Consider the following 8,685-nt stretch of genomic DNA (forward strand, 5'->3'; position numbering starts at 1 on the left):
GTAAGTGCCCCCCTTATATAAACTCTAATTCTCTAGTTATAGTATACTAGGTTAAGTAGTGCTTATACTCTTATAGAGAAAAAGTCTACTTAGAAGAATAAGGTAAGACTATAATAATAATAAATATAGAAGAGCTTCTTTAAGTATATTTAAGGAGACTTTAGTAAATTATATAGAAGATCTTAAGTATATATTAGTAGACTTAGACTATAATATTACTAACGCCTACTACTTATAGCTTTAAGAGATATATAAACCCTAACCTTAAGACACTTAAATTAAATTTATTAAATATTTCTTAGCTATAAAAGGGCTAACCTACTAAAATATTTTATTTAAATATACTTATAAGAAATAGCTACTTAAGCTAAACCCTAGATTTAATATATACCTATATCTACTTCTTTCTTTAATAAAAATAGCTATTCTTTATTATAGCCCTTTACTCCCTAGTGCCTATTACTAGCTAGGTTAAGGATAACTATATACTAGCTTATTAACCTCCTTAATTAAATTATAAATAGTAGAGGGAGGGAGCCCTTTAAACTATTACTATATCTTATAAATCTTAGAATCTTTAGACCTTCTCTATTTTATTATATAATTACCTATTTAAGCTTTTTACTATATCTTATTATATATCTTCCTTTTTCCTTAGAGAAGAATTTTTAAATTATTCTTACTTTAATAGCTCCTCCTTCTTAACTTTCTTACTCTCCTCCCTCTATTTAACTTTATCTTAAAACTATTATATATAATAAAATACTCTAAAGTTCTTAATATATAGTAAAGATAAATTTATTAGGCTTATAAGAACTATTAGAGATATAAGTAAAAGGTATAATAGAAATATTCTAAAAATATTTTATAGAAATACCTACTAGATAACTACCTAAGTAAGGGAGAAGTAAAAGTTATTAATAAGATAAGATAATATAATAGATAGATCCCTTACTTTTACTATAAGAAGTAAGGAAATAACTACTCCTATAATACTCCTTATACCTATATTTTAATAAAAAAAGGTATTATACCTCCCCTTAAGAACTTACCTAATTTTTTTCTACTATAAGGTATAAAATTAGGATCTAGAGACTTACCTTTATTATACTTACCTCTAGCTACTAGCTTCCCTTACTATAGACTATATAATTCTTTATTAGTTATATTAGAATAAAGCTAGCCGCCTAATACTTAGCTAGAAAAATATAAACTAGTAGTTACTCTTAGAGTCTCTAATTAATTTAATATCTAAGTTTATATATATAGCCTAAATTTACCTTCTTTTCTTATATTTATAACTAGTTAATATAATAAACTTATATATAGTTAGTTTCTTATTAGCTAGTTTTCTTATAGAGATTAAGAGTCTTATAGAAAAAGGTAAGCTTAATAGCCTCTTCTCCCTACGCCGCCTTATTAATAAGTAGATACTATATAAATTACTAGCTATAGGTAGTGTTATTAGTAAGGAGCCTATTTATATTAATATAGGTCCCTTTAGAGGAGTAGTGGTTAGTTATAATATACTAAGCGCTAGTAGCACTAATAATAGCGTTAGCCGCTATTACTTTATAACGCTAGATTATATAGATATAGTACTAGTAGGCGTAATAGGTATAATATAATTAGGTATGTAGAGTATATATACTTCCCTAAGTATTAACCTAATATACTATATAAGTAATATAAGGTGTTATAGGTTTATAATATAATAGGATAGCTATAAGGGTAATACCTTATAGGTAATATAGGAATATATAATATATTAGTAGGGGGTGGAGGCCCTAGAAGAGGAAAGGAATAATCTACTAGACCTCTTATAGAAGAATAATAGCCTATATATCTATATATTCTCCTATAATATAACTAGGTCTTCTATATATTACTTATAAAGGGCTATTAATAGGAAAGGTATTAAATATAAATAATAAGATAAGCCTAAAAATAAATTTTTCTACTTATAATATTTATAATATATATTATAGTTATATCTAGTTAATAAGAAGATATATAAGTAAAAGCCCTCTTTATAGTAATATATAAGAGATATTCTTTTAATTTTATAAGAAATAATAAGTAGTACTAAAAGAATCCTAATTATAGCTAAAATAGCTACTAAAATTACCTAATTATAATATAACCCCCTAAAATAGAGGCTTAAGGTAAAAAAAGGTTTAAAAAGCTAAGTATAAATATAAGTTAAAGACCTAGAAGCCCCTTAGTGATAATATTATACCTATAATATACTTAGAAGCTATAAGGCATTAAGATAAACTATATACTTTAATTCTAATGTTATTATGCCTAGGAAAAGGCTTTATCTATAGAGAAGTAGGTAAAAGTAAAGGCTAGGTAATCTATATCCCCTCTAATTTAGAGTTAGAGTTAGATAGTAAGGTAGATAATAATATACTATTAATTTAAAATATATTAAGAGTAATAGTATTACTTATTATAAGTATTAAATAGGAAATTACTTACCTTACTAATTAAGGCTAATATAAATAATATAATAAAGTAAATATCTATATTTAATATATAAATCTACTATACTTAGACTATTTTATTTTCTTTATACTTTATTTATATACTTTTATCTAGACACTAATAGAGATAAATATAAATTTTAATATATTACTTAAGAGTAAAAAGCCTATTACTACTTTAAGCCGCACTAGAGTGGAGAAATAGCTATAAAAACTCTTAGTTATTAAACCTCTAATTAGTCCTAAGTTAGTTAATATTAAAATAATTAACCTTTTTAGAGGTATTAAAAGGTCTAGTGTTTATCTACTAAGCTAGGAGTTATATTCTTATTCCTTAGGTATTACTAATAAGTATTTCTATATATATTAATCTTTATATAAGAAAATAAGGTAACTAACTTAAATAGAAATATCACACTTATTAAAAGAAGTTTTAACTCTAAGTTAATCTATTTATTTATTATAATAAAATTTATTATATACTCTAGAGATATATAGAGAATTAGCGCTTTTAGTACCTACTTAAGAGGGTAATAGATTAATTTAAGAAGACCTATTTATATTACTTTATAGATATAAATAAGATAAGGGATTACTAAAAGTTAGTCTACTTAGATAAGAGTAACTACCTACTTAAAAGGTATAAAGTACTTTATTAAGAAAGGTAAAAAATATCTAAGATAGGATTTCTATTAATTAATAGAATAATAGCTTAGATTCTTAAAGAAGTAATAAGACCTTTAATCTAGCATAACTAATCTACCCTTAAGGTAATTAGGCCTACTATTAAAGTTATCCTAAAAGACATTAAATAAGATATATAGTCCTTAAGATTTTACTAAAAAATGTTCTAAGAGTTACCCCCTAATAGCACCTTATATACACCTCATGAAGACATTTATATTATAGCGTATAAGATAAATACTAAATATAATTAACTTAATATGCCTATAGCTAGCTAATATCTCCTATATTATATTCTCTAGCTAATATAAAGGAATAGTAGAGAAAAGTCTCTTTTATCTACTTATAGTATAATTTACTAAGGTAAATATATATATAATCTAATTATACCTTTACTAAGACTTAGAACTAAGAAAGATATTTTTATATCCTTTTACTATTTAATATCCTTATCTTATTATATACTAGCCTAGTATAATAGCTATAAGTTAATACTATTAATAAGGCTAAGTATACCGTTTTTTCTTTACTATATATAAGAACTCTATAAAGTATACTAGATATTACTTAAAAGTATAGAATAGACGTATCTATATACTATTAATCTACTATTATATAATTATAATAGTATTAGTAGTATAACTAGGGAACTATAGTATTTTACTATTATACTATATACTTCTATATTTATAAGGTAGTTATAGGGAATAAAGAGGCTACTAAAATATATATATCCTTCCTCTTAGACTCTAGTAAATATAATACTTATTAATTTCTCTATTCTATTATAAGACTATTACTATAAAAATAAGAATACTATAATTTTAAAATTAATAATAGTTTACTACTACTAAATAACTATTAGTGAGATAATAATAAAATAGACGCTAAGTAATAGTATACTATAATATAAGAAGAGCCTCTAAGTGATAATTTAAAAGTAGTAAGTTATAAGTAAGGGTTTTTAGGGCCTATACTAGAGTTACTAAGCATATCTAAACTATATATATAAGAGGTAGCACCTTATCTTAGATAATCTAAAATAATAATTTAACTTAAGCTACTAGGTATTAACTTCTAAGGACCCTTAATGCCTAATAACGTAGATAATAAACTATATAACGTAGCTAGAGGCTATAAGTATATATTATATATAATAGATTATCTTAGTAGTATTTATAAAAGCTAGTAACCTTAATATATAATCCCTAGTAAATAAGACACTAGGCTATCTAATAAAGCAGACTTAATATCTACTAATTCTTATAAAATTTTATTACTCTATTAGCTTAATCCCCTTAAATAAGGATATAATATATATAGACTCCTTATATCTAAGCTAAGAGGTAGTAGAGATTATTTATAATTAGAATATATAAAAGTAGCCTAAAGTAAATAAAGTTATATTTTATAAAACTTTAGTTAATAATACTAATATAGTCTTATCCTTAATACTAATTTAATATAAATATACTTAAGGAGGGCTATTTATAAAACCACTAGATATTATAAGGTCTTAGTAAAAATATAATATTTATTTAATAAGGAAAAGTATTAAGAGCTTTATATATTTATTTAAGATCTATCTATTTCTAAAGAATATTATAATAAGCTTTTAGTAGGGTTTATTATAATTAGGCTAAGGAATATACTATACTAATAATATATTATTTTTAGATATAGATTTAAGCTTATAGATAAGGAGGAGTAGGTATATAGTAGTAGTAGCTAGTAACTAATAAGCTCCTTTTTAGTTAATTATAAGAGAAATAGATTATCTATATCTTAGTAATTATTCTCTTTTTCTTTTTATTTCTTTATATTATAATTTTTATATATTCTAGATCTTTAATAATAGCTTATTAAAACCCTTAGTATTATAATTTATTATACTTAGTTATATTATTATATAATACTAGACTTTATTATATAAGATATATTAGTATTTTCCTTTTATAATATATAAACCTACTACCTTTTAGTACTAAGGTAATAACTAAGAACCCCCTTATAGATAAATTTTTAGTTCTTATAGTATTTAAGATATATTACCTTAGTCTCTTACTTACTAAAATAGTCTTTAATAATATTTAGAATACTATTTTAGTTATTAATAATACTTAAAATCTTATTTAAAATATACTAGGTATTAAGATATTAGATAAGAATATCTATATAGCTCTCTAGAGCCTTAAGGTAATAGTACTATAGTAAGCTAAATTACTCCTATTTAAAAACGCCTTAGAGGAACTTAGGTATTATATTTATAAAGAAAAGTAGGTTAGCTAGATGTTATTTTTACCTATAACTAATCTTAATAGACTAGCTAAGGAATCTTATAATAAGTACTTATAAAATATTATATAAAATTATTAGTAACTATAGTTATATATATTACTATATCTTAGTAATAAAAATAAGACTAACTATACCTTTAATAAAGGGGCTAATTTACTATTCTTATATTATAATTAGAGATAAATTATAGTTAAACTATAATATTTAAAGATACTTAATTAAATAAAGGCTCTATAAGCGTACTAATCTATAAAATATCTAGAAAGTTTCTATAAATTATATATTATATAGGACTTACTAAGTATAAAGATTTATATACTTTTCTTATATCCCTACTTAAGTAATAATTATTAGCTACTTAAAGACCTATTTATTAAGTTCTTATTTAGTATAGTATATATTAATAAGTTATCTATTAATAAGAAGAGGGAGCTTCTTAAATAGTATAGTAAGTATATATACTTCTACTAAGACACTATACTAAAATCTTAGTTTTAAGGCTTTTAATAATAAGTAAAGTATTTCTCTTAAGTATAATTAAATATTATAACTTATTTTTATATAATAAGTAGTCTATTTTAAACTTATTTTACTAGCTTTATAAATACTTTAAAATAAAGGCTTTAATAAAAGAATAAAATACTTAGTAATAAAGTTTAAAGACCTTTATTAAATATTATCCTTAACTTAGGGATATTTTATTATAAATAGCTTATACTAATTAACTTAGGTATACTATTTAGAAATACTTATATTAGCTAAACTTAGACTATTTCCTTATAATATTCTCTATATAACTACTAATACTAGTAGCTTATTTTTATAGCCCTAGTGGCAAGACCTTACTCCTTAAATAGCTACTATCTACTATAATAATAAGAAGATTCTTATTCTAGATATTAATAGTTATTTCTTAGATATAGGTTCTTAATATAGATAAGAGAAATATTAGCTATAAGTCTAATAAGTATATACTTCTACTTTATATACTTATAAGTATATATCTTTATAAAAGCTATAAAAGGAGGATACTATTTATTTTTATATTAAAAAACTAAGCTTCTTTTATTATTTATAAAGTAACTCTTATAAATAGTCTTTAAGGATAGTATTTATTATTTTACTTTATACCCTCTTTACTTAGGTAAGACTTTTACACTTAACTATAGCCTAGTTTTATTACTTACTTAGATAATATATACTAAAGGAATTAGAACCTCTACCTATAAACGCTATATAAAAAAAATATAATAATATATAAATAAAAAGTTATATAAAGATACCTTACTAGATAGTTTTAAATTTAGTAAATACCCTTCTAGTATAGCTAAAGAGTAGTTTATAGTTCCTATATAGTATAATAAGTATAGGTAAGGTAGAGATAGTCCTACTAGACCTAGAATAATAGCTACTTCTCCTAAGAAATATATATAACTAAGTTTTTCTATAATACTAATATTAAAACTAGCCTTTCTAGATACTTTACTTATATATTATATATATCTTAGGTAGAAGATAATAATATAATAGTATATAAAAAAACTTATATAGAGTTATATAATAAGATAAATATAAAGATAACTTTATATCTATTATATAAGACCTTAAATATAGTAATTATAAGTAATATAAAAAATATATAAAATATAAAAAGACTACCTATCTTTAATTTTTTACTAGTTTCTATTACTTAATTTACCTAGTTATAATATACTAGTAAAAATTAGACTATTATTATATAGCTTTATATAAAAGAGCTAATCTTACTTATTTATAAGATAATTATTTTAATAGCCTTAAGAGATTCTTACCTATTACCTTAAAGGAAATATTAATACTTCTCTTATTTCCTTAAATAAGTATATATAGTCTTTATATTTAAATAATAGTAAGTAATATAATAATAATAAGAAAAAAGGTTATTAAGCTTAGTTATAATAGAATATTAATAGTATATAGTATATCTAGCTAGTTTTTTCTAACTCTTACTTAAATACTAACCTAAGCTATAACACTATAGGTTATTACTAACACCTAAAGCGTTACTATATATAAGGTATAGAAGCTAGATATAAGAACTACTAACACCTAAGGAGGATTAACTATAACTTTAGGCATAAAGAAGAGAATTATTCCTCTATTATTAAGGATCTACTAAAGAAATACCTTATAATAAATATTAGTAAGTTATATAGACTAGATATAGATAAATATATATATTCTAATCTAAGAATAATTATTATAGTAATTACTTAATTATCTCTTAAGGGGTAGCTAGAGAAGCTTATTAAAAAATCTACTTAAAAAAGTTATTCTTAGCTATATTCCTAAAAGGTCTATAAATCTAGTATTTTATAAGTAAGATTAATTCTATATATATAAGTACTTAGTCTTATACTCCTCTTTAAGGAGAACCTTAGACTATCTAACCTTAGTATATATAATAAACTTTAAAGAGTATATTAAGTTATACTAAAAAATAACTTTTTAAGTAACTTACTTATAAATAAATAATATAATCTAAGCTTATTTAATATTTAGATTATCTTATTTACTATAATTCTTTTACTAAAGTATAGACTTAACTTATATATTATAATATATCTAATTTAGTATAATAAGACTAATAAAAAAGTAATAATATTAGAATAATACTTTAATCTCCTATACCCTCCTATATATTAACTAGAGTAAAGATTTAGAAATATTAGTATAATAATATAATATACTTAATATATATAATCTATATATAAATAATATTTACTATTATAAGTAAAAACCTACTAAGGTATAGCTCTTTAAGTATTAGAGCTAAGACTTTTATAGCTAATATAAGATAATTTACTTATTAGTAAGCCTACTAAGCCCCTAAAATAATTTATACTTAAAACTAAAACTTATAGCTAATAATAACTTATAAAGTATAATAAAACTTAACCTATTTATAAATATTATAGAATAGGGAATAGGCTATATAACTACTTATATATTTAAACTATATAGTTTAGATAATAGTAAAAAGGGATAAGTAAAAGCTAGACTAGTAGTCTTTAAAAAGTAATTAAGGTATATAGAAATATATCTTAACTATATAAGGGCTAGATAGGCCTATTAATCTAAGAGTTATAGATAACTTAATTAATTAACTCTTTCTCTCTTATTTCCTATTACCTATTTATATCTTATTATTATTCTACCCCTTAATAGTGGCCTA

Source organism: Beauveria bassiana (assembly GCF_000280675.1).
Source record: "Beauveria bassiana ARSEF 2860 unplaced genomic scaffold BBA_S00067, whole genome shotgun sequence".
Lineage (NCBI taxonomy): Eukaryota > Fungi > Ascomycota > Sordariomycetes > Hypocreales > Cordycipitaceae > Beauveria > Beauveria bassiana.